General features: G+C 42.9%; 1 long non-coding RNA gene across 1 annotated transcript; it reads left to right on the top strand.

Moving 5' to 3' along the window:
• The first annotated feature begins 5,663 nt into the window (after positions 1-5,663).
• LOC140608135 (uncharacterized) lies at positions 5,664-21,247 on the top strand. Its single transcript, XR_012010154.1, has 2 exons — positions 5,664-9,026; positions 20,629-21,247. It is a non-coding gene; the product is annotated as an uncharacterized lncRNA (long non-coding RNA).
• The last annotated feature ends 6,510 nt before the right edge of the window (positions 21,248-27,757 follow it).

The following is a 27,757-nucleotide window of genomic DNA, read 5'->3' as shown; positions in this document are numbered from 1 at the left end:
TAATACATTAATTTGGATTGCAAGTTAGTTCTTTAGGATGGAACTTCTACCTTTTTCTTTTAAGATTTACTTATTTATTTTAGTGAGAGTGCATGCATGAGTCGCGGGGTGCGGGGGAGAGGCAGAGGGAGAAGGAGAGAGAATCTTCAAGCAGACTCCTTGCTGAGCAGGGAGCCCAATGCCGGACTTGATCCTGTGACCCTGGGATCCATGACCTGAGCCGAAATCAAGAGCTGGATACTTAACTGATTGAGCCACCCGAGGTACCCCTGGAACTTCAACCTTTTTTGACTATATACTTAAAATTCTGCTAAATGCATCATTGATTCAAAAAGTTGGTAATTTTTCATGGGATTATTTTTTTAAAAGGCCAAGTAAAAAATTCTACTCAAGTAAAAATTGTGTATCCTTGCTATACAGCTCATTAAATATCAAACAAGGCTCAGACTCACGGTATAGGCACATGTATCTCTACACGTCAAAGTATCATATTTTACTAGAGATATTTTAGCACTTACTGAGGGTTGGGGTGTTTGTTGCTGACTTGTATATCATGATGAGAAGTGCACACCATTGTAATATATTGTTGTGGTTAAACTTTGAAACTAAAATCTCTTTGACTCCTTGACTAAGTTTTTAGATTAGTTCATTTGTAGGGTACACTATGATGGAAAGAGAGCTGTGAAAAAAACATACTTTCCTTTTTCATCTACTTCTCTGTGTGAACTAGGGTTTTCTAGTTACTTTGAAATACGCACACACACACACATTTTTTTTCAATGGCCAAACATAACCAAATACAACTGAAATAATTTGGATGCAGAAGTCGATACGAAGCAAAGCGTTAACATTCAATTTCAGATATTTATGTTCATTAGACTTATCTGCTGTTCTCATTGATGGATGAGCAAATATTAAAAATCTAAATGTTTAAAATAAATTTGTGTTAGTAAAGTATCATATTTATCTATTTTATGTAATTGAGCTCCAAGTAAGCATTCAGTTAAAAACACCTTTTTTTTTTTTTAAAGTGAGAACCATTAAGACTACAAGAAGACTGTTTTTCTCTTGATCCTATTAAGGCATTCACAATATGTCCTCCCGAAGCATTAGAGAGAAGAACCACCAGATGTCCACAGGCATGTTTTCTGTTCCAGCCAGGACCAGCTCTATTCCGAATGGAGACTTGTCCTGTTGGCATATGTGTTCTCAGGGGAACATACTAAGGTATAGCTGACTTCCTGGGTGGGGGGGTGGGTATCCTCATCTCTGCCCCGATTTCCCACACTTCTCTCAGGGTTATACCTTTGAGAAGCCTCTTGGTGTTGAGAGCATGACCATGCATATTCTTCCCTTTTGCTTTGCTTCCTCTGCTCCCCATCTCCTTCCACACACACAGCATTGTACTATTCCCACGTACTCCAAAGAACAGAATTTGCTCTGCAGAACTACTAAATTGCAACAGCGTCAGGTAGTATCTTGCCCTGTGTGTTTTTTCAATACGAAGGCACCATACCTCCATGTGGGATTCATAATTTCTAGAATTTTAGGTTCTTCCTTAACCAGTCAGAAAATACGTGTTTATGGTTGTAGAATTTTTCCTCCCTACAGAGTGCTAACTGAAGGCGTGTTTGGTGTTTGTGATCAGCGAGTTATATGCTAGCTGGACTGGTCTTGTGCTGATATGGTCTAGCTGAACCCATAAAGACATGGATGCTGGCAGTGCTAATTCCACTGGGTTAAATTCCACCAGGAGGACAGGTGCTTACAGCTGCCCAGAATGGCATTGAGAGATATGAGTTTGTCCTTGTCCTTTTGAACACCATCCTGGTTGGATTCCTGAGAGCTTTAATTGTCACCCTGTGAACCGAGCTGGTCTTTGGCTTGGTGTTTATCAGCTCCCGAGCTGAGGAAATTGGGCTTTATCTCTTTCAGATTAGATCACTACAAGCCTCATTGGGTAAAGCTAGTGGGAGGAGGGATGGGGAGAGTAAAGCCCTTACTCCTTTTACTCAAAATGATTCTGCAAAGCCCATACCCTTGACAGAACAAAGCCCAGGACTCCCGCCCCATCCCCTGACCCAGCTCAGGATAACTAACTGGGGATTTATTTATTTACTTCTTTCAAGGGCTTTTTAATTAGTAAACCTTTCCCTTAACTAAAACGCTGATCTCTTTCAAGATAAAGCTCTTTGGGCCTCAGGTTTCTAGTCTCTTTTCCATTTCCTTCAGCTTTTATTAACTCCGTAGCCAGGTAGAGGGTGGCGGCTGTGGGATGGGGTGTCTGGCCCACTATGGAACTTTGTATCTTCCCCTGCTGTCCTGAGATCCCACTCCATCCTCTTCTTTGGTGGGGGGGGGGGGAGGAGAGAGAAAGAGAGAGAGAGAGAGAGAGAGAGAGAGGAAAAGAAAAGAAAGAAAGAAAGAAAGAAAGAAAGAAGGAAGAAAGAAAGAGAGAGAGAGAAAAAAAAGGAAAAAACTCTCCTAAACGCTGCAGTTGTTCCATATGATTTTTCTTTTTCTTTTTCTTTTTCTTTTTCTTTTTCTTTTTCTTTTTCTTTTTCTTTTTCTTTTTCTTTTTCTTTTTCTTCTTTTTCTTTTTCTCTTTCTCTTTTTTTCTTTTTCTTTTTCTTCTTTTTCTTTTTCTTTTCTTTTTTTTAAGTAGGCTCCATACCCAGCATGGAGCCTAACATGGGGCCTGAACTCATGCCCCTGAGACACCCCTATAGGATTTTGATTTTAAAGGGAAAGCTTTCCTCTGGCTTAGGGTCTGGCTGAGTGCTGGCAGTGTTTTATGGCTACAAGGTGCCTTGGGGTGGAAAAGCAGGGCCCCAGGGACGCTGTCACAGGCATAGGAACTGCATCTTGCAAAGGTGGCAGGCCTGTGCCCCCCACCCCCTCACCCCAGGGCCCTCAACTTAGCGTCTCTTTGTGGCACAGCCCCTTCTGCAAGGCCCTGGCACCCCCTCACCGTTTATTGTCCCTCCTCGATGCCCTGTTCTTTGACCTCTCGGGCAACAAACGACTTCCTGATTGCCAAAGCTGGGCCCCACCCGCCTGCCCTGGCCAAGATGTGGACCGAGGACTGTGCAGGGCTTCACCGAAATTCACGGATCCCCAGTGAAGTTACCTCCCTGGGCGTATTTATCTTGAAGGCGAGCTGGCTGCTTTGGAGTGTCTGGTGATTAACCGTTTCTTCTTGCTTTTTTTTTTTTTTTTTTTTTAACCCATGCTAGGGCTGAGGAAGGAAAATTCAATCCTTGCTACTTTTAGAGTGTGGAGTCGGCAACGTGGGCAACATATACCTGGGGCCCACTGGGGGTCCCCGGTGGGAAGGGAGGGGGAGAAAAGATCACAGGATTTCTGAAGCTCAAGTAAGCTGCATTCATGAGCAAATCAGCCGTCTCCTGGTTCTTGACCTCCTTTGGGCATTGTGAGGGCTGATGAGCTCATGCTTGTAAAGAGTGCAAGCCTTTAATTGAAGTATAATTAATAATCATCTGATAAGTGAATAACAATAATAATGATGATGTAATCCCCTTCCCCCACAGCCCCACTCCTGTTTCTTTGGGGAGTAACATTATGACATGATGTCCCAGTGTACTCAATTAGATGAATGACTGTAGGTGCGGACAAATCATCACAGCCATGTGCTCGCCGGCACAGCCCAGGATTGGCCTGCCACCGAGAAACCCGAGGGCCTAGAACAATGCAGCAATGTTCTCTAACCATTGCGTCGTTCAGATAATGGGCAAGTTCAAGCTGTTTCATGACTCAGGTACTAGGACAACCTACTTGCTTCTTTGCAACCTGGTGGCCCTCCCAGGCAGGAGAGATGAGTATGGAAGCCTTACGGAGTGTGACAGTGACTTATTTCTCCTGTTCCTCTGCCTCGTGCTTTCCACAGACCCCCACATCCTGGAAGATGAATGAGCGAGTCTTCCAAGGGGGGGTGACATGAGTGGATTTCTACCTGCCTCTACGCCAATGATCATCCGAGGGACATCTGGATGCGATAACGTGGCCGAGATTTATCTCGAGTACCTGATGGGATGAATGGAAAAGCAATGGGTTTTAGAAAAAAGGAATCTTTTTTGTTCTCTTGGCTTCTCCCAGTGGAATCTAAAAAAACCAGAGCCCTCAGAGTGGACACCAAGCTTAAAAGAAGTGCTTAGGATGGGAACGGGGTGGGGGGAATTATGAAGGAGGCAATTCATCACCCACTTTTGCCCTAAAGTCTTCTCAGGCCAGAAGGCTGAGATAGGCAGAATGGAATCCTCAGCTAGAAAAGATAATAACACCTTTCATTTGCAAACAATTTACAGTTTACAAAGCACTTTCATGCAGCATGACCTCATCTGGGTCTCCCAGTATCTCTGCAAGGTTGGCTAAGTTTATAATCACCAGTTTATAGATGAGGAGACTGAGGTCCAAAGTGGCTAAGTGACTCACCCACCCAGAGAGAAAGTGGCAGAGTGGGAGCCAAACCCAAGTTCCTAACCGGACACTAGGACTTCCTCCACGATGGACAGAGTCCACAATCTTCTCCCTCCTGGGAAGATCAGTGTTCGATTTATTCAACAAATAGGTAATGAACGCTCGTTCTGTGCTGGGCACGGTGCTGGGTGCTGCGGGGACAGCAGTGAAACGGGACATATAAGGCTTGTTTCATAATATTTTCACCACGGTAATAGTCTTGTGCGGCTGGCATCTCTAGGCCACGCTCTCCATTCAGAGAGATCCCGTAGGAAAGTCCTTTTGCTGCAACAGTGAAAGTCCGTTCCATCTAGCTAATGTACAAAAGGGAAATCTTTTTTTTTTTTTTAAGATTTATTATTTATTTATTTATTTATTTATTTATTTATTTATTTATTTATTCATGAGAGACACACAGAGGCAGAGACACATGCAGAGGGAGAAGCAGGCTCCCTGTGGGGATCCCATGTGGGACTCGATCCCAGGACCCCAGGATCATGACCTGAGCCCAAGGCAGACGCTCAACCACTGAGCCACAAGGGAAACCTATTACAAAAGTTATGGGTGTCTCACGGAATCTAATCAAATGTTGGTCCATCCCAAGCTTTGGGATGGCTAAGAACTTTTCCAAGATTCCCAACATTTGGGAAAGGACAGCTTCCAAGCTTTCAGCAGCGGGACCAAGGAGAACTTTTCTTTCCATCTAGATCACGTTTTTCTGCTTCCAAGTTCAAATCCCCAACAGAGAGAATCTGATTGGCCTAAAGTCTCTAGCCTTGAAACAACCCAGGCCATCTGTGCAGACGTCACCACTAGAGGTCCATCCATGGGTGCCGGAAACCAATGGGTGCTGACGAGGCTGCACAAAGATGTGGTCAGTACCATGTGCCCACCCCAGACTTTGGATGACACCCCAGAAGAAGCAGGTAGGCAGGAACGAGTGCCCAAAACTCTGTCATCACCTTCCCGAGGCTCATCTCCCCTAATTTTTCTATTTAAATTCTCAATATTCCAGAGAGAGATTTCTGTAGAAAACACAAATGAAATAATCTTTTATAAATACATTCTGAAATACTTATGGGCAAAATGTCTGGGATTTTTCTTTCAAATATTCCAGGAAACAAGAAGGGTGGGACATGATAAAATAAGTGTGTATGTTGATCCTTGTTAAAGCTGAGTGGTGGGTACATGGGGGTTCGTTCTACTATTCTCTCTACTTTTCTCTATTTTTGAAAATACTTATAAAACGAGTTAGAAAGGGGAATCTGCATGGCTCAGTCGGTTAGCGTCTAACTCTTGATTTTGGCTCAGTCACCACCTCAGGGCCATGAGATGGGCCCGCATTGGAGTCTGTGCTGAGCATAGAGCATGGAGGCTGCTTAGGAGTCTCTCCCTCCCTCTATCCTCCCCATCCCTGCACACATACATTCTCTCTCTAAAAACACAAAACAAAACCAAAAGTAAGCAAAAACCAAAAGTCAAGTAAGAAAAACGCAAAGGGATTATTCTGTGTCATTATGTTCTTTCCTTGAGCCTGTTTTTTTGGTTTGTTTGGGTTTTTATCTGTATAGATTTTGTGGGGAGAGTCCCTACTTGCCTTGTCATCTCCATTATTTGATGTTTCTTGCGGGATAGAATCATTTAATCAATTTTGCAAGTATGTGTGGAGGGCTCCCTCAGGTCAGGTGGTCTCTCCAGCTTCCAGGTGAGCTAACAGCACCAGCAGTTTGGGGTATTTGCTTGTGTATTTCCTTCACCACCAGTCCTTGGTACGGATTCCACAAAATGTTCTAGAGGGACTCTCGTTGCCCCGATGGCTCTGCTGACCCTTCTGTGCCAACTCTGCCATGAAGGGACAACAACAGCTGGAGGAAAGATCACACAAGAGCTTGGGAAGCCCCTGGGAGGCATTTGCAACTGCAAGGGGCATTTCTTCCCTGGCATCTGTTGCCCAGCACAGCTTCAGACATTGGCTGATGGCTCTGGGGTCAGGCCAGGTTCTAAAACACATTCAGGAACAACCTTTATTTTGACCCAAGGGGAAAGAAGAAAGGAGAGAAACAGCTCACTTGGCCCGGGCTCAGGTGGGGTGGGCCAGGTCAGGCGGCTCGCAGCAGGTGCCCAGCTGTATCTGTTTCCAGCAGTTCCATTAACACTTGGCAAGTTGCACTCACCTTCAGCATTTGTAACATGCGATTGTTGACACAACTAATATTACCTCATGCTCTTGGGCCTTTATGTGTTCCCTTGCCATTGTCATCAGAACGCAGGATCTCTGGGGTTCCTTTTCTATATATGCCATGTTTGTCCATGGCAGGGAGACAGTGTAGCCCCCCCCAACCTTCCCACCAAAAACACAGCGCCCTCATTTCTCCTGTCTGGATTGATGTTAAGCACTTAACATAATTGCCTTGCCGAAAAAAATAGCCAGAGATGTACAGTTGGCCCCACCATGGCCTCATATTTCAAAACCAGCCAGGCTTCTTTTTAAATACTCCTTTACAGGGTGTGAAATCCATCATGTCATGCGAGGTCCCCCAGGGCGCAGGGGAGACAAGACTCTCGTCTTCCTCTGGAAACACAGCCAATGAGTTGAGTTCTTCGCCTCCCCTGGCCGCCCCCACCTACCCTCGGTTCTTCATCTCATGACTTTCCAGTTGATTTCTCGTCAGTGGGCTTCCTCTTTTGAGTTGGCGGCCACCTCTGTGACTCTCGTCTGCTCTGCATGAAGAAACCACAACCGAATCGTTAGCAGCCCATTCTCTTCCCTGGGGTCAACCTGGCCCTTCCTATAGACCAGCGACGTTCACCCTACTTACTTTCTCAGGGTGAGTCAATACCCGAACCCTGGCCATTTTCTTTACCTCCCCCCTTGAAATGCCTCCTTTTTTTCCTTAGAATGGCCCAGGCTTCACCAGACCCACGCTTGTCTTCCCTCAAGCAACCTTCTCCTCTGCCCCCAGAGTGGGGGGTGGTAGGTAGGCCCTGTAGTAGAAGTGGGAAAACACAAAGCTGTTGACAATTTGTTCTTGCCCATCTATTGTATTAGAAGGTGGGGCCAGGAGTAAAGAAAAATAGCCTAGAAAAGCGAATCCTGTATAAAAAGAAAGAAACTGGGACACCTGGGTGGCTCAGCGGTTGAGCGTCTGCCCTTGGCTCAGGGCGTGACCCCAGGGTCCTGGGATCGAGTCCCACATCGGGTCCCTGCAGTAAGCCTGCTTCTCCCTCTGTCTGTGTTGTGTCTCTGCCTCTCTGTGTCTCTCAGGAATAAATAAAAAAAAAAAAAAAAAGAAAGAAAAGAAATAAAACAACAGCAAAGCAAATGACATCCTGCCATTCGCTTGGAGTATCAGTGGGCAACGAAATGCTAGAGCTTCCTTCTGCTTGCTGCTTACCTACCGATGGAGAGTGATCACGGCTTACAGTAAGAAAATGTAGGTGAGGTGGCTCAGTCAGTTGGGTGTCTGCCTGCCTTCGAGTCAGGTTGTGATGCCAGGGTCCTGGGATTGAGGCCCTCATGGGGCTCCCTGCTCAGTGGGGAGTAGGCTTCTCCCTCTGCCCCTCCTCCTACTTGTTTTCTCTCTCTCTCTCTCTTTCTCTTTCTCTTTTTCTCTCTCTCAAATAAATACAATTAAAAAAAAAAAAAGAAAATGCAGGTGATGAGGGGGCATTGACAGAGGGATTGACTAACCTATACGCCAGGCAGACAGCCCTCAGCTGCGCTACGTTTCACTTACTTCCTGCTGAATCACATCACCGGTGCTCAGGTGAGCCAGACCACCTTCTGGAAAACCATTCCTGGCCTCTGTCTGCTTGGTGCTGGATTTCCTCTTCTTACGACTGGTGTGGGTGCCATGACCCCCCGCCACCCCCCAGCAGGTGATGCTGTGGTTATGACTATTTCCTGGCCGCCGGGCCTTGCAGAGAAGAGTCAGAACACACCAGTTTGGCCCCTGGATCCGGCCTGTGCAGCCCTGCCGTGGTCTGCCCTGAGCCCTTTCCCTGGTGTGTGCACACACGCACGCTCGCCCTCCATGTGCTGGTTTGCCGTCTCCGTGCGTCTTCTGGTTACTAACTCAAAATTGGAACGTGAGGTCTCTTTCCTCCCTATGTCACGAAATCAAGAGTTTCTGTTGAGATGCTTAGAGCTGGTTTAGAATAATGACCGCAGATAAGACCGTGCCAAGAAGGTCTACACACCAGGCTGTACCAAGGAGACTCTGATTTCCCTGGTGGTGGGGGTGAGGGGGTGGGGGTGGTCCTTCTGTTTCCCTAGAATGATAAGCTCGGGCCTTACCTTGGGATACTTACTGTTTCTTCAAAGACTGTTTGCTTGTAGATTAACTTTGATCTTTGTCCACAACGAAAATGCTGGGGAGGTCAAACTATGTGGAGTGGAAGTACGAGGAGAGATGTGCATGACCCAGAGGCCCACGATGGGGACGCCCTACCCACCCCATTTGCCTAATCACGGGCCCAGATGAATGGAGACCTGGAGCCACACGGCCATCCACTTCGCAGGCCGGATACAGAATGAGGAGAGTTCAGAGGTAAGCAAGGCAGATACCATCCCTGCCCTTTTATGGACAATAGTCTACTGGGAAGACAGACTTAAAGAAATCAGAATAAATAATATAAGACTCTCATTATATGAGAGATAAATGTTAGAAAATTTAAAAAAAAAAGCAAGCAAGAAAAAAGATAAGATAAAAAAAAAAAAAGAGCTGGTCATACAACAACACGGCCCAGGCTGGAGCATCTGGGAAGATGATGTTTATGGGGAGATGTCAAGGATCAGGGGAGATGGTGGGAACTGGGGGGCGGTAGGGAGAGAGAGGGCACATAGTAAGGGTTGGGCTGGTATTTCACAGCAATTGCAATCTCCCTGGGAGAAAGGTAGCACTCTTCAGATCCCTTGGGAGTTTGTCCTAAGCCAATTTGGTTAAGTATGGGTCTCATTCATAATGATAATAACACAACAGTAATGCTTATTAAATGCTTGCTTGTGGGTAGATATCCTGCTAAGTGTCAAAGGTCACCTCGGTGAGGCTGTCCCTAGACACCCTGCATAGCAACCCCCCACCTCCTATTTCCTAGACTCTGTTTTTCTTTTCCCTTATCTTTTCTCTTACCACCATCTGGCATTGTCTATTGTCTGCCTGTCAGGCTGGAACGTGACCTACATGACAGCAGGTACTTTTGCCTCTTTTGTTCATTGCTGTGTCCCCAGAGCTTAAAACACTATCTGGAAATTACTTGGTGCTCAAGAAAATACATATTTGTTAAACGAATGGATATTGTTCATTTAATCCTCACGGCCTGTCTGTGAAGTAGGTACTGTGCGCCTTCCTCCGCAGATGAGCAAATTGCACAGAGAGATTCAGTGATTTACCGAAGGTCACACAGCCATCCGAGCCCAGGCAGCCCGACTCCAGAGTCTTGCACCACGGGCCTGTGTGCAAAATGGAAGGAGTTGTGAAAAGAATGTGCCAATTTGACTTAGAGCTTTTCTCTGGGTAAATGGCGTTCTGTTTAAAGACTTCAGAAACGTGATCCAATTCGGTATTGCAGTTCTAGATGCTACTGGTTTTATAACACAGGGATCATCGAGCAAGTGGAATGTAAGGACAATCATTGGATAAGGAAGCCTTGTGCCAACCCAGGGGACTTGCAATCCAGATAAGATAAGGAAGTACTGAGTCACACTTTCAGATCCTAGAATATAATCTGAAGCCAGTGTTCCTGGAATATTCTTCACTTACAACTGACGTCTTAATGACTTAACTCAGTCTGGCTACTAGGGATGTGAAATATGGAAACATGATTTACTGTTTGACTTGTTTAGTTGAACTAAATGCTCAGAAGTGGTTGTTGGTGGCTTGTGTATGCGTGTCCCAAAAACCAAGAGTTAGAATAAAGAAAACAGAAATATTTACCCCATAAATCCATACAGTAGACAACAGATTCAGTCTTGATGTGCTGTTTTTCACAGCTCTTCATGCCTCTGAGCCAAAATTATTTCAGCCTCTGGAATATAAGACCTCCTCCTGAGGCCATTTTGACAGTTCTTTCCTCTGACCAATTATTCTTCAGGAATGTAGCTGTCAATAGTTGGCTTTTTCCCAGATAAGAACGGTTTTATCTTTGTGCATGTGTATGGAGTTGTCAAAGAAAGGAACTTGCTTTTGATCTCAGAAACTTCATCTTTTCCTTTCTGCCCACGTACCCCTGAATCACTCAGCAGTCCCTAACCTCTTTTTCTAGGAAAGCTATTTAGGAGTTCAGCATTTATTTTGCTTTTTCTTTGGCCACTTACCATGTCAGAAGTGGTGAGTAATTCTGGTCCTTTTCACACGTCTGTCTTTATGTTGTCTTTCTGGGTCCGTCTCTTGGTGCCTGGCTCTGGTCCTTTCTGACTCAAGTGTACCATACACTCTCTGGCACACATACACAAATTTAGATCTACAAGAAGTGATGTATTTACAAGGAGTGTGTACAATTGCCACAAACTCACTGAAGATCTGTACCTTGTGGTATGTGTAAGTTATACCTCAATAAGAAGAAGGAGTTTTGTGTTTACAAATTTGTGGCAAATTTAATGAGAGTTTAAGCATCTCTTGAGTGGATCTATGTATTGGTCGGTGCCCCCAACAATAACTCAATTGGTATGATTGTTGAGTAAAGACAATACTTGTGGCTATGAGAGCTGCCATCAGCAACCGTTATTCATAGGTTACGAATGCTCAAGTTTTAACTCAATTTCTGCATACACAGAGCCACTGGAAGCCCGTTACCACCAGGAACTTGAAAGCACTGGAGCAGTTTCAGTGCAGGGAGGGGCAGTCTAGTAAAGAATGCATGAAGGGGTGCCTGGGTGGCTCAACTGGTTAAGCATCTGAGTCTTGATTTCTGCTCAGGTCATGATCTCAGGGTCTTGGGATCCCAAGCCCCCCATTAGGATCCTCACTGCTGAGTCTGATTGTCTGTCTCCCTCTGCTCTTTGCTCTGCTCTCTCTCTCAAATAAATAAATAAGATCTTTTAAGAAACACACACACATACACACACAATCAATGCATGAAGATTCTAGCAAACACCTTTTTTGTGGGATGCCTTGGACAAGTAACTCTTTCTCTTGCCCTTAGATTTCTTATCTGCAAAAGAGGATAACATTTGCCCCACTTTATTCCTAAGATTGTTATGAGGAGAATTACTTTTAAGCCAATGAAGTATATATTTAGCGCTCACTCAACCATGTCATATTCTGTGGGCACAGAAGTAGGAAAAGGCTTGCTTCTTGCATTCACAGAACTTAGGGACGAAGACAAGAAGGAAGACCAGTAGATACATGTTTACAATAGACAATATCACATCATCTAGGTGATGGGGTGCAGAGTGATGCAGACTCAAGTAAGAGAAACTTTAATTCTCGCTGGTGCCATTGGAGAAGGCTTTGTGGAAGCACAAGCATTTGAACAAGACCCTGCAGGAGGATGGTTTGGAAGACTTTCCAAGTAGAGGGGCGATAGGAACACAGCACAGAGATAGGTCTCCATGACAACCGAATGAGTCTGTAAACTATAAAACACGATTCAGTGGTAAAATATCATTTGTTACCTCTACTGGGGTCACTGCTCACCTTCCCCAGCACCCATGGCCACTCTAGGTAATAAAATAGCCTAGCTATTCCAAAAAAAGCCTAGCTTCCCAGCTTCCAGAACTTTGGGCTAGGCATGACTAACTATGGTAACCTTCAGTCTCAAAGGAGGTGATGCTACAGCTCAAGTACAACTCGGAAGAATAAACATCACCCAAAGGTTCACAGTTAAATTCTCTTTCCATCTTCTCACATTTCCCCCAAACCCTTCTCACATGGGCCTCCCCACTGCCCGCCCCTCTCATCAACTCTTCTCCCTTAACAAGGACCAGGGCAGGCTCTGAGGGGACCAGCCCATACTCAAACCCTGATGATGCTGATTTCTAGCTGTGTTATAGGAAGCACCCTCCTTTAATCCATGTAAGACATTTTACATCTATAAAATGGGAATGAAAATGATAGTCCCCACTTCATAGTGTTGCTGAGAAGGTTAAGTAAAATAATGTACCTGGTATGTAACACTCAAAATGTTATGTATCATATTATCACCTGGAGTAGGTGTTGCCAGACGATGGCTGGGGGCCAAATCCAGCCACGTCCATTTGTTTGTGTAACGTCTAAGCAGCTTCCTGTTGCAATAGCAGGGTGGAACCGTGACAGAGACTGTACGCTTCACAAAGCTAAAATACTGGCTGTCGGGCCCTTTGCAGAAAAAGTGTGCTGACCTCTGACCCGGAGAGCAGAGAAGAGAAAGCCAGCTTAGGTGGCATTTACAGCCAGTTAGATTTTGTCCTCAATGGGCTTGCTGATGCCTTTACGTCCTTATTATTGGTCCATGGCATCTAATGATCTATGGTGTGAACCCCTTATAATGGAGAAGTCCTTGGAGAGATCCTCACATCTCAGTACCATGGAGATTCCTGGGATCTATTTCCATCCTCTTGGGGTCCAGTATTAATAGATAAGGATCACATAGCAAATGTGGCGAAGGTGGGTACCAAGTTTCAGCTCTTATTAGTTACAGCATAATCTCAAATGGAAACTGCAGAAAACTGGAAGGTGAAAGAGAAGTTAGCATTACCAGGTAATGACCTAGTCACCAAGCAGAGGCAAGCAACAACACGGAAAAAGAAGCAAACTGTGGTGAGTGGTGTGAAGTTGCCATTGACCTCCTCTTGTGTACCTTAAATTAAGAGCCTTATGAAGTCCACTCCAATTCCATTTAAATATCCCTCTTTTAAAGACCTGCAACATTATTGTTATTATAAGATATACAGAAACCTGGGTAGATTGGGATTATGCGTTGGAGCAGTATTTCTAGGGCTTTGTTGTTTGCATACTGGGAAGAGCACCAGATCTGAGTCCAGGAAACATTGCCATGATCTAGGTGGGACCACAGAAGCATGTCACCTCACCCCTCTTAGCCTCAGGCTCCAGCATAGACAATCTCTTTGTTAATTGTTAGAGGATAATAAAAGGAGACGCTCCTAGAGTGGCGTGTGCATGTGTATGACTCTGTGGTGGGGTGTTCTGTAAGGAAGTGACTGTAAGCTTTCTTTTGAATGGTAGATGCAATGACAAAATATTCTAAGATGCGTTTTGGTCGCAACTGTTTTCACCTACTACCCCTTAGGCCATCTGCATCCCTTCCCCTTATTCAACCAAGGTAAGGTTGCTTTGGACCCCAGCTGCCATCAAGGCAGAGAATGAACCTAGTATTCACTTGTCCACACTTGTGATCCAGAGGCATGCATTCCTAAGATCATTGGCCAGGGGATTTGTCCCCGTCAGTGAAGAGGCTTTTTTAATCAAATAAAAAACAGATGTTCACTAATTTTAAAAATTCATTAAAAACGCCAACATTCATTGAGCTGTCACTATATCCCAAGCACTGTAGTAAGTGCTGGGGCCAGCAAGAATGGACAGACAATGTCCTTTAATGACCTCATATCCAGCCTTGGAAAACTCTTTTAACAATTCCATTCTGAAAACACGTTCTTTTATTTTGTTACAGCCAGTGACGACTGTGAGGCTCTCTGACACCCCATCCCACGACACCTTCACTGTCCTTCCTCCCACGCTTGATGCCTCTCCTTCCGGTTTCCACTTACTTTTGGAATTTCTTCCCCACGCAAATGTAAATGACTGTCAACAGTTCGGAAGATTTTTCTTCCTGGGGAACTTGCATTATAGTTCCATGTCCTCCCAACAGCACTTTTGTGCTAAACCTGGAGTTGGTCTCAGAATCCATCTGTCATTACCAATCAAGGTTGGCAAGGTCTACAGCTATTCATCATGGTTTAAGCCAAGGCTGAAATTTCAGGAATAAGATAATAAACACTAGGTTCAATTTTGGGGAGGGGAGGGAGGGGGAAATGGAGGTTTCATTTTTTTGTTTTGTTTTGTTTTGTTTTGGGGGGTTTTTTAGGGGGAAGCCCTGCAAAGTAAGATGACAGAGATATAGCCTACCCCTGTTATACATAAGGTCCCAACTTAGCAAAGGGAATAGCCCAAGGGTGGCAATTATCCTGCAGAAATGTTCTCTAGCAAGAAGAAAATCAGAGATGATCTTCACTGGGCTGAAAACCTTTTCATGGAGAAAAGGAAGAGTGTGATATTTATATTACTATAAAGGCACAGCTACTCAAAATATCCATAATAAGTGGAGAATTCAGAGCAGAAGCACTGTGGGTAGAGAAGGCACTAGAGGTGCTTTAAGGTGCCTAAATGAACAGTTGGCCTCAAGAAGAATCTAATTTGAATGCTGTAGAGCTAGCATATGAGGAGTTCTATTCTAGAAAGTTCTACGTACCGTGCTTGACAGGAGCTAACGTCCAAAGAAGGAAAATGAACACGTTCACTAATGAGGATTCAACTTGCAGTTGTAGTGTCAAAAAACTCAAAAATTTAAATAATATTCCAAAGCTTTCATGGTATTTATTTTTAAAAGATTTATTTATTTACTTGAGAGAGAGAGAGAGAGTGAGTGTGAGAGAGGGGCTGAGGGAGAGGGAGAGAGAGAAAGAGAGAGAATCCCAAGCAGGCTCCACCCTAGAGCAGAACCCCATGCGAGGCTCCATGGTAGGATCCTGAGCTCAAGACCTAAGCCAAAGCCACGAGTCAGATACTTAACCAACTGAGCCACCCAGGTGCCCCAGCTTTCACAGTCTAAATATTGTGAAAGTATGCATTAAACTTGGGAACCTGCTGTGATATAGTAGATTGTAAACATTTCCATATAGTTATAAATTTCAAATGCAACAGTATGCCCTCATGATTATAATAATAAATAAATCCAGGAGAGCTTAGTTCAAATAAACACATTATTGGAGTTGACAACGCAAGTGTGAACACCTCCCCGACTCACGGCTGTGCTCACTGCAGATCTCTGTTGGCAAAGGAGCCAACTTGGTATGGTCTAGGCTCTCTCAAGAAGCTCTCTTGACAATGTCTTGGCTGTGAATCTCTGAAGCTCTTCTTCAGTTGTCAAAGTATTTGAATCACTTGTCTACAGGTATATGCGTGTGATGATACAGCTGCCTTAATAATCTGCAGAAATATGCACAAAGTTATATTTCTGCCGACATCCCATTACCAATATAAAAATATCATCTGCTGTTTTGGTCATTTGCATTAATAATTAATTAGAAGCCTTTAAAATTCCCATTTCCCTCAAAGCTACATTTTTATAAGGGCTTGATTTGTTTCTCTCAATAATTTTGTGAAGTTTTCAGTGTTTTTACCAAATAAGTATCTTTTTATGTACCTTATAAATGCACAAAGACATAAAAAGTATTGTAAGATACCCCGGTATTATTATTTACCCTTATGATTTGTTTTAATTGGATTTTAAACATGGGCTTAACATCATATGTATACACAACCATGTGGTTATCTTGACCGGTAAGATTAACCTTGAACTACTCCTTCCTTCAAGGAGTATTGAAGGAAGGTATTGTCTCATTAGATGACCCTCCCTATCACCTCACAGATAAAGAACCAAGCTTTCTGCAATGTTTGAATTCATATTTTCCCCCCAAATGCAGTTGTAGGGGAGTCAAATAAATAGTAGATTTAGCAGCGGGGTTTATGCCTCAATTCTGTCAACAACCCAGATTAGCTGTTATTAAAAGGGCCTTTTGTTTAAGCTTTCAGAGCCTCAATTTTGCCATCCTTGAAATGGAAATGATATTATTTTTTTCTTATTAAGTAGCCCATTTAATTAAAAAATATTTACTAACATAATCTTTGAGAAAAGCACTGGGTAAAAACTCTAACATTAAGCAAATACAAGACCTCGTAAGACATGCTGTGATATTTTATCGCACCATGACTTCATCAGTCCCTATATATAGTTCTAACGATACCCAAACATTAATTGTATTTGGTCATTGGTAGTGGACATTTTTGTTTTTGTTTTTGCTTTTTAATCTGTCCCCAAAAAATGTACATCTTCTTCTGATGATAGTACAATTTTCCATGGAAATATCTTTTTCCTACTTCTTAATCCATGTGACTGGCCTGCCCAATGTGATGTAAGTGTGGCCAATCAAAGTACCAATCAAGTGTGGCCAATCTGGACTCAGTGACTGGTTCAGAAATGATTCTTCTGAGATGAAGCCGGGTAAATAAAAACTTGATTCTGGAATTTACCGGGTAGGGGCTCTCAACTAGAAGAATTAAGAAGCTTAGGAAAATTAAGTCTGGAGGTGCTCATGGTCATCTTATCACCAGATTGAAGCTAACGATAAACTATTGAAACTAACAGACAAGCAGGAGATGGAGAAGAACATATTCTGAATTACATCATTGGCATCCCTGAATTCATAACCTCTGAGGTTTCATTCGTGTGCTTTTTAGTTATCCAGCCCATGGATTTCTTTTTCACTTTAGACTTTGGAGTTGAGTTTCTGTCACTTGCAGTGAAAAGAGCCTTGACTGATTCATTAACTTCTCACTATGAAGGAGATGCTCTATAAAGAGTCCATGGCCAAGCTATGAATGACTCACAATTGCGTCAATAGATACATGGTGCTAAATGCCAGTGATATGGTTGTGTGATGGCCTTCACCCCATCTTCTGTACATAGCTGGACTGCCTAATAGACCCCGAGCCTGGATCTTCAGAGTCTAGGTTCTCAGCCAGCACCACAGCTCATCTAAACCCAGCCAACAGGTGAGTCTGCTCTTTTGTCAGATTGACGCCAGCTTTTAACCCTGGGGCTAGGATATGCTTCTAATAAATCCTCGTAGAATCCTGATGACTCAACTCTTCCCTGATTCATTCAAGATTTCCTACTGCCTGCAGAAGCTTAAATATTGCCTGAGTTGCACCCTCCCCCCAATCCATTGGCTCTCTCAGACTTTGGTGCCTGCAATGGATTTGAGCTCGCTCTAAATTACTCCTGAATATAACACTGAATTTGAACTCCTGACCACCATCCTCCTCTACCAGAATTGGACTGAACTTCCTTTCTCAGTTTTTCCTGGCTCCTGGACTTCCTTACCCTTCTACCATTCATTGGAAGTGATGAAAGCAATTTCATTTATAGATCTCTACACTTAGATATAGTGAGGCTATATCAGGATCTCAAATGTACTTTTTAAAAATAAATGAGATTTTTCAATTTTTCATGTACCAAGTGCCTATCCCCCACCCACAACCCCGAAATCAGAATCATGCTGGAGTTCTGTGGCCAGACTCTATTTGGGAAACCAGCCAAAGGGAATCTCTGCAACAGATTGGTCCAGCCTCAATTATGGCAGAGTAGTTGGACTACATGTTACTCCAAGAAAAAAAGTCCTGCCCAGAGTCACTCAGCACATTGTCATGTTGGCCCCGCAAAAGCAGGACAAGTGGAGAATGCCCACTGAAGACAGGAGTGACTTCATGCTCTGTCCCTGGAATTGCCGCTGAACTTGTCCTAGGAGTGAATGTTGGGTGCTAACCAAGAGGACTTTGATGATGGTTGGTAAATTTGGAAAATGAGTCCTTTGCCCGGATGACTCCTCACATTCGTAAGTTGGTGCTTTAATCTCCATGTCATCTGAGGCAAGGAATGTTGGGTTTCCTGCTTGGATGTGGGAAGTTGAAGACAGAGCTCTGAGACCTTGTCTACTTTAAACTGAGGAGCCAGGGAAAACTGCCAAGATTTTCTCCTTTCCTGATGGCCCAGGATCATCTCCCATTCTGATCTTGACCAGCCCTTGGAGCTCTTGCACCTCTCTGGGCTGATGGAAAGGACATGAGTCCAAGAGCAGAGTTCAGAAGACCCCCAAGACAACTTAAATCAGGAAAGGTAGAGTCCCAAGCCAGAAGTCATAGGGAGGCCAATCCTTTCCTTACAAGCTGACCAAGTGGCTGAGCACCTGAGAAGTCAAGTTCAGAGGGAATGGAATACAGCCCAGAGGCCATGTGGTGATACCATCCCTCCTACCATAGTCCTTGGATTTTGTCACGGCTGGGGAAAGGGATGGGGTAGTGAGTCTCAGTCCAGAACCATAAACTGAACTGTGGGTAACAGTTTCCATATAAATGATAAATGCTGGCTACACCTTGGACTAGCTCACCAAAGTCTATTAAAAGCAGAACATAGGAACAAAGCTTTATGCCTACAAGAAATTTGTTCTGAGTTTAAAAAAGAAACAAAACAAAAACTGACCGATGAACTTAGGTACACACCTTCTATGTAAAGCTGGAGACAGTCTGTACTGTACTTGGGTAAATGCAGGGTGGTTTTGAACATATGGTAAGTGCTTGATGACCACTTTATGCCTGATAGATTAGTTATTCTATAAAAGATTATCATGTTCTTTTCATTTGCTTTCTTTTTTTGTAAGTCATTTTCAATTAACTTCCGTATATGACACGCAGAATCCTAATAACAGACATCTTTACAGGTGCATGATCCATGTCAGTGTGCCTTAATTCTTCCTTTTCGTGTAAAATATTTGTTGAGATGTATATATATACATCTCAACAAATATTTTACATATTATATACAAATAATACATATTATATACATATGCTTACACACATACATATATACATATACATATACACAGAATCTGATAAATTTAAAAGCAAAAATTTGTTTCTTTTGAGAGTTAACCAAAGTCTTGACTTTCACCATTCATATACTAAAGCACAGATTTTCCTTAAAGATAAATTCTCTGTTTCAAAACGTTGGTGAAAGGGCAGCAGGGATAAAGAATTTCAACAGTTTAGGGGTGGTGGAAGGGGAAGTGGGCGGGGGGTGGGGGTGACTGGGTGACGGGCACTGAGGGGGGCACTTGACGGGATGAGCACTGGGTATTATTCTATATGTTGGCAAATTGAACACCAATAAAAAATAAATTTATAATAAAAAAAAGAATTTCAACAGTTTAAACTTAAGGTCCTGGGAAAAGTCCAAATGGAGAATATTTTATGATTATGAGAAGTTGGCTTTTTTATCTGATTATTTTTTACAGAGTCAGAAACACCCAGAGGGCAGTCAGAGTGCTGAGCAGTGACACGGCAAAGAGGGCTGGGACACTGTTCCAAGGGCCCCACGTGCTCTGCCCAGCTCACTGTGGAGGTGGCTTAGCTTTGGCGAGTCGCACAGATAGTCATTCAGGCCCAGATCTTGAATTTCAGCATATTTTGCTTCTGAAAAGACAAAAACCAATTATTGATAGCTATGCTGACCTCAGATACACAGGCTATCTTAGCAAAATGATCTTTTCCAACCGTATTATTGCCAGTTAGAGGTGACCCTGAACTTGTTGATAGTTTAGTGAAAAAAAAACAAAACAAAACCCAAACCCAAGAAATAGATAGTCTCCCTGCATTTTGTGTCTTCAGTTACCAACACGGTTTTGCCAGCCAAGCTCTCTCTTACTAAGGGGTCCTTTGTAAGATCATTCCAATGCCCTGGGAACCACTATTGGAGACTGTAGTTATGGAGTCTATGGAGACTCCTACTGGAGTGTATGGAGAGCAGAGCCCCACATAGAGAAAATCTGATCTAAAATACAGGAAGAAAGTGCTATGGTGAGCTCCTAGATGTAGCTGGACGCCTCTCTGTCTCCTCCAAGAGAATATGTCTCCTAAGAGGCCTAAGCCGTATCTGGCTCAGCCTCTATCCTATGTTGGGCTAAGTGTTTTGAACATAGCAGATGCTCGAAAGCTGTACTCTGGACTTTTGAGGTTGAGTTGAACTAGACCTTGGCATCATCGATTTATAATGAAAACAAGATTCAGATTTGGACTTTTTCCGTTCTAGTCTCAGTCCCCACAGCCTCCAATGGAAGTCTGAGGAACCCCCATCTCTTGCTCTGCACCTCGGTGAGCCACCCTGCCCCAGTGCTACCTAAGGTCTTTTCTCAGACAAGCAGCAGCAGCTACCCCACACCTTCCCTCCTGCCTCTGCTTGTCTGGCATGCTCAGCCCCTACAGCCTTGGGCTCCCAGCTGCCTTTGAAAAGGGTCGGAGGCATTGAAGTCAGGGCTTCTGATATTTCACGACATCCATTAATCATAATCATACAGCTACCTTTTTTTTTTTTTTTTTTTAGGATCTGCTATGTACTGGATAATGTGCTGGACTTGCTCAAAACCTGTTACTTATTTACTTTGCCTTGAGCCAGAAGAGTGATTCCTTTTGCTAATTCATTTGTTTAGACAGTGAAGATCCCTGATTTAATGAAACACATGTTCCTATGGAAAAAGAGAGACAACAAACAAGTAAACAAGGTAATTTCAGATAGTGACTACACAATGAAGAAATTGCAACTGGGTTATGATGTAGTTAACGCCGCTTTAAATATCAACATCAAGGAGAATCTCTGCAAGGCGGTGACATTAGTTCTGAACCCCAAATAAAGCAAAGGAGACTGGTAATGTAAAGGGCATTCATGTGCAAGGACCAGCATGGGCAAAGCTCAGAGGAGAGTATGGGCTTATCGTATTATGAAGTTATCTATGGATCTGTCTTTCTCTGCCAGAATTTGAGCAATATCTTAGTTCACCTACACACTCAGGAAGGAGATTTCCATCCCCAGCATCCTCCCCACCCCCAGCTCAGCAGGGACACTGTACTACATTCATAAGCATTTTCTTTATCTTTCAAGATGTAGCCAAAACCCTACCTCTGCTTTCCCATCTTGGTATTCAGTAAATTGATTTTGTATTTGTTTTCTCCTGGTTTATTTTTGCTGTATGAAACACGGGTCATCGCATCTACCTAGGCACCTCCTGGTACTTGTGAGGCTTTCATTCAACACATTTCCTAAGCATCAACCTTGTGCTGGGTATGGGGCTAAGGCTTGGGACTTAAAGATGCACATGGGTTGGTAACTGCTCTGTGACGGGTATGTATTTTGATAATTAGATTTGTATCATAGATAGCTATTTCCAGCAATGGCGGGAGAATTGACTGAAAAGCAACTAAATTGTATATTTGTATATAAAGAAAACAATAAGTATGTATATATGCACATGAATGTGTGTGTGTTATAGATAGCTGCTATTTGTAGCACTAACACCCATCCCCCTTTATTTTCCTGGAAAGAACACCCTGTTTTCATTGATTACCACCCCCCCACACCACTCCTGTTCCATGAGGTTGGGTGAGATTGATTCCAGTCTTGGGTTCCAGAGTGGCCATGTCATAGGTTCTGGCCAATCAACACCATGTTAATCCTAAGCATTTTGCTAGGAAATGAGAAAAAGTTTCTCTCCTCTGGGGCAGTTGAAAGGCTACGATGCATGACTGGAGCTCTGGAAGAGATCTTACCACTATGGAGGAGGAGTCTATGGAGAGTAGAGCCTCACATAGAGAAAATCTGATCTAAAATATAGGGAGAAAAAAAATAAAATAAATATAGGGAGAAAGTGCTATGATGAGCTCTTAGATCTAGCTGGACCCTCTTGACTCAGTTAAATGAACCAAAAAATTCCCTTTCTTATTGGTTCGAGTTTTCTGCTACCTACAATCCAAATGTTCCTGAATAATATAGATGAAGAGCCTAAGGCACATTGACATTAGTTGCCCAAGATCCCATAGTTAGTGAGTAGCTATGTTTACTTTAAATTCAGGAAATTGATCTCCAGAGTATTTGCTCTAAATTGCCTCTTAGATCAAGGTGGAAAGGGAGAGGAGCAGATGGATTTGAGATCTGTAGATGGTTGGAGCTGTAGAACTTGGGGACAGGCTGGACATGTGAATCAGGAAAACATGACTTCCATGTCAGGGAGATGATGGTGTCACTCATAGAGAAGGAGGAAATACCAAACAGAGGACATATATGGGGGTGGAAAAGAGTTGAATGCGATGAGTTGCGTTCTGGATGTTTTGAGTATGAAGTGTCTGTGGGGCATGCAAATAGAAATGGCAGGACCACAGGTGAACAAAAAGCTCTGGGCTGGATTCACTCAGTCTTTTAACAAATACTTATTAAAGGTCTGCTTTGTGGGAGCCATTGGACTAGATTAATGGGGATATATGGGAGAACTCTATAGTCATAGAAATTTTTAAAAAGATTTTATATATTTATTTGAGAGAGAGAGTGCATGCATGTGCAAGAGAGAGAGAGAAAGGATGAATGGGGCATAGGGGTAGAGGGAAAGGAAGAAGCAGACTGTCTGCCGAGCAATGTGGAACTCGATCTAGGATCATGACCTGAGCCGAAGGCTGATGCTATGGAAATTTTTTGGACTCACAGAGTTTACATTTAAGTCTGAGTATCAGGGGATCCCTGGGTGGCGCAGCGGTTTGGCGCCTGCCTTTGGCCCAGGGCGCGATCCTGGAGACCCGGGATCAAATCCCACATCAGGCTCCCGGTGCATGGAGCCTGCTTCTCTCTCGGCCTATGTCTCTGCCTCTCTCTCTCTCTCTCTGTGACTATCATAAATAAATAAAAATTGAAAAAAAATATAAAAAAAAAAGTCTGAGTATCAGTGTATAAGTGATCTTTGAGGTGTATGGGTGAATGAGAGTACCTGAGAATTGTATATAGAGTAAGAATAAAAAGAAATTTAACTTGTGTATCTCAGTTTCCTTGCCTATAACTACCCCATGGGGTTGTTCTGAAAGTTAAACTTTTAGAATGATGCTGTATAATGAGCCAACTGTGTATCTTAGCTATGATATGTGTGAGGTGCTGCTGATGTTGATAATGAAGACACTGTAAAGAGCAAAGAAACTGGGGCAGGAAGTGTCAGAAGTCGGGGTTAATGCATAACCTGGAGGTAAGATTGTGCTTATCACAAATGAGTCTAGATATACAGAATGAAATCAGAAAGGATACAAAACTGAACTTTCATTCTTACTGTTGCAGTACTTGCCATTATAGAGGCAACTGTTGAGAAAAGCAAATTTATTTGGTTTTGAAGTACCCCAGCCCCTATTAAATTAAATTTAAATGAAGGTGCCACTTAGCTGGGTGCCAGGGATGCACATACAAACACGAATGTGATATTGCCTTTTTCCTCAATGACGTTTATGTCCTCATGGCCCTCATTAGTGTCAACTTCTTGCCTCCACTGAGTTCTTCTTTGCACTCGTAGCCCTTTCTCCATTGACGGACAGGCATTAGCCTAAGTACAAAAGTCGGCTATTAGTCTTGATTTACATACACACTCACACGCAATATTAAGTCAAAGCCTCCGTCCCGTGGTGACTTGATTGAAAGCTTAGGGAGGTGGATGACATCCACTCCAGCCATCCTTTCTCTGCTCACTCTGAACACCTTCTAATGTGTACCTTTTTCTTACACAAAGCAATACCACTCTCTTGAAGCTCCACCCCAGAGCTATTGCCAGGCCTCTGTTTACACATCCAAGGATTTAGCAGATGCTTTGAGGTTTCACCTTAAAGAGTCTGAATAAATTCTTAGAAAAGGGTCATCTTCTTCCCTAGTCTTTACCTGGGAAGAGAAAGGTGGTTTACTCAGAGATAGACTGCAGGTATCTATGAAATATTTATACACGAACTTAAAAATACGTACATTTTTAGTAAAAAATATTGCATTATGCTCTACATGTATTTTTGTTGTCTGCCCTTTCACGATTATAAATATATTTTAAACATTTTTAGTGTCAACAACTCTGATCTAGAACATGATTTTTAATGGCCACATATTACTCTGTCTATGGCTATAATGTAATTTTCTTATGTAGTTTTGACATTTAAATTGTTTTCAATGTTTCACTTTCATAAATAATTAATTGGAGAACATCTTTGGGTCTATACCCTGTGGTATCCCTGACACCTATAATAGAGCCTGGCATTTAGTAATTGTTCACTAAAATATTTGCTGAGTGAATGAGTGAATATGTTACCTTGATTTTCATTCCAGGTGCTAGTGTTTTTTTCATACTGCGTATTATTTAAGTCCAAAGTTTTCTTTTTAATAATAACCAGTTATCACAGACTGTGCAAATCAAGGTCCCAGTTCCAATAGGTAGTTTTAGTTAACATGATACTATGCAAAGTGACGACTGTATTACTTTGTTTCCTTAATTCAAAAGTAATGCGTGCCAACTTTAGACCATTTGGAAAATGCATATAAAGAAAAGGAAGAAAGGTAAAATCACCTCTGATTACAGCACTCTTAATTACATTAAGAGTTAATCACTATGACATTTTTATATATATATCCTCATTAATCTTTTTTTATGCAAATATATGGAGTTTTTTTTTTTTTACAAAAAAGGAGGTATAATACTATGCATAGTTTAGTAACTGCTCATGTCATTAAGTGTTTTTTCTTTTACATAGTTATTATCAGGCTTCTAGTGTTACGTTTTATGTATGAACTGCAATATTTTTATCTAATCTCTCATTGTGGGCGAAGTACATAGTTTTTTGTATAAACCATTCCAAATATTCTAAAATCTAATTAATATATATGTTTTTGTAGTTTTCAAATGTTGCACTATAAAGCTATACTAATTTCTAAAAAGCAGAAATACATACTATAGTATAGTTTTGCTACAAAGTAGATTGGGGGAAAAAATAGGTGGCACTTTTCCATGTCCTACTTGATCTATTTCTGTGTTATTTGAAAACTTTACCAATGGTTCGTATTAATTTTATAATTAAAAATAAACACTGAAAATGTTTTTGAATTTTAATTTACATGTAGCACCCAGATCTTGGTTTCTAATCCCATTCTCCAATAAAAGGAACCTGCGCTCCTTAAAAAAAAAAAGGTTAACTCCAGGGTTAGGGTAAGGGAAATTTAAGATGATCCTGGAACATCTTGTAGTGCCAGAGAATAAGAAAAAGCTCAAAAGGAAAAAAAAAAAAAAAAAAAAAAGCTACATGTCAAAAGGATACAGGGACCAACCAATGGCCAAATCCAGAATAGTCTGAGCTGCACAAGACATGGTATTGGATTGTAACCCAAAGTATAAAATAAATATCCATGAGCTCCTAACGTGATATAAATAATAATAGTAATAAATGATATAAATGTAATGTGAATAACTAAAGAAATAAATAAATGAGGGATGGGGGCAGAGACAGCTCTTCCTTACAGAAGAACTCCAACTCATTTTCAGAGAGCCTACCCAACTTCCAGGAGGTGGAGCTTAATCACCCCCAGTCAAAATAAAAGAAACCACCCCCGCACTTTGAACACGGAGAGCTGTGTTTTGTGGGTGCAGCACGCAAAGGGGAGATCAGGGACTTTACAGTGACGAGCATCACCTTGGCAAGGTGATGGCCATCAATGTAACAGCGGTAAGTCATGTTGACAGCATGTGCCCTTGATATGATGTGATGAAAATGGGCACTCGGTATCTGTGGTTTCCCACACTAAGAAACTTGGGCCCAGGGATCCCTGGGTGGCACAGCGGTTTAGCGCCTGCCTTTGGCCCAGGGCGCGATCCTGGAGATCTGGGATCGAATCCCACGTCGGGCTCCCGGTGCATGGAGCCTGCTTCTCCCTCTGCCTGTGTCTCTGCCTCTCTCTCTCTCTCACTGTGTGCCTATCATAAATAAATAAAAATTAAAAAAAAAAAAAGAAACTTGGGCCCAGTCTAATCTTGAGAAAACACCAGACAAATCCTAACCAAGAGGCTTTCTACGGAACATCTGGCCAGCATTCCTCCACCGTTCAGGTCATCAAAGACAAGGCATAGCAGAGAAACAGTCACAGCTCAGAGGAGGCTATGTAGCTAGGAGGATGAAAAGCAATGTGGGATCCTGAATTAGATCCCAGAGCAGAGAAAGGACATTAGTAGAAAACGCAAGGAAACCCGAACCAAACCTGGAGCTGAGTTAACAGGGTCGTGCCAATGCTGACATCTTACTTTTGATCATTGTAGCACAGTTTCTGTAGGAATAATACCATTAGGGGAGATTCTCTGAGGGGGGTACCAGAACCCTTGGCGCTATCTTTGTAACTTTTCTGTAACTGTAAAACTATCATGAAATAAAAAGTCATTTCAAAAAAATTGAAGTGCTTCCATCAACGAACATGCCTATCAGCAAGTAGCTTGGCATTAAAAAAAACCGAACCACTTCTAACCCCCTACGTCATACCTAATCAGGTTACGGAACACGATGAGTTAGAATCACAGAGTTAGGCCCACCCTGTCCAATGGCTGTGTTTTTAATATTGTGTCTTTGTCCTTTTTTTTAATAGGGCCTGCCTTTGGCATGCCTGTGATATCACGGCTCTGTCTTTAATCCTGCCCTACCTCTGACTCAGGCTTGTGCTGTAGCCAGGGGCCCCATCCTCTGTACTGGGCCTCAGCATCTTGAGGCTCCCACATCCTAACATTGAGCCTGGATGGATTTTCTGCAGCCACTGATACTTTGGATCTTGTGCCTTTTCAACTACTTTCTCTCAGTCAGTCGGGTCTTGGTAAGGTTAAGAGCTACTTTTGTTAAGGACGTTAGACTGGATTCTAAGGGCAACAGGAAGCTTTTGAAGACTTTTAAGCAAAAGAGATGCATAATCTGTAGAATATGAACCAGGAGGGAGGGATGCAAGAGTGGCTTTCAGAGTGGCTATTACGGCAGCCCCCCGGGGAAGATGCGGTAGGCCCAGACCCGGGTGCTGGCACTGCGGGTGGGGACTTCTGATACCATGACAATGAATAATGATAATCATAAACATTTATATACTCCTATGGGGTTTCCACTGCAAATGCCTTTACATTCTTTGTCAATTAATGTTTACAACCCTGGGTAGAGTTTCCATTTTGCAAATGAGAAAAACTGGAGCCATACGAAATTAAGTGAATTGCTCCAGGCTAAGCAGCATAATTTTAACCCAAGCATTTTGATTCCAAATCCAATGTGCTTTTCCAGTGCCCAATTGCAAGATTAAGGGGGAGATACATGTTAACAATTTGGTCTATTACCCCTTGGGTTAATGGCTTTCGAAATTACCGTACTTACAAGCTTAGGAATACATATTCCTGGGCCCCCCACCGTTGGAGGTTCTGACCCAGCTTCTGGAAGGGGGGCCCAGAGCTCTGTAGCACCCTGGAGGCTATAAGGAAAGGGGCTTGTGAAGCTCACTCTGAAAACCAGAACTGCCATGGTCTTTGCTTCTTTTCCCAATTCCCATGCACAGGCAACATGGGGGGCAGCTGTTCTCCAAGTTCATGCACCAGCGGTGATTCATGTACTGAGTGTGGAGCCTGACTCTGGGCTCCATCTCACAACCCTGAGATCGCGACCTGAAC

This window comes from Canis lupus, chromosome 17 (assembly GCF_048164855.1).
Source record: "Canis lupus baileyi chromosome 17, mCanLup2.hap1, whole genome shotgun sequence".
NCBI lineage: Eukaryota > Metazoa > Chordata > Mammalia > Carnivora > Canidae > Canis > Canis lupus.
Note: the sequence above shows the minus strand (reverse complement) of the source record. Positions and strands in the feature narration are given on the sequence as shown.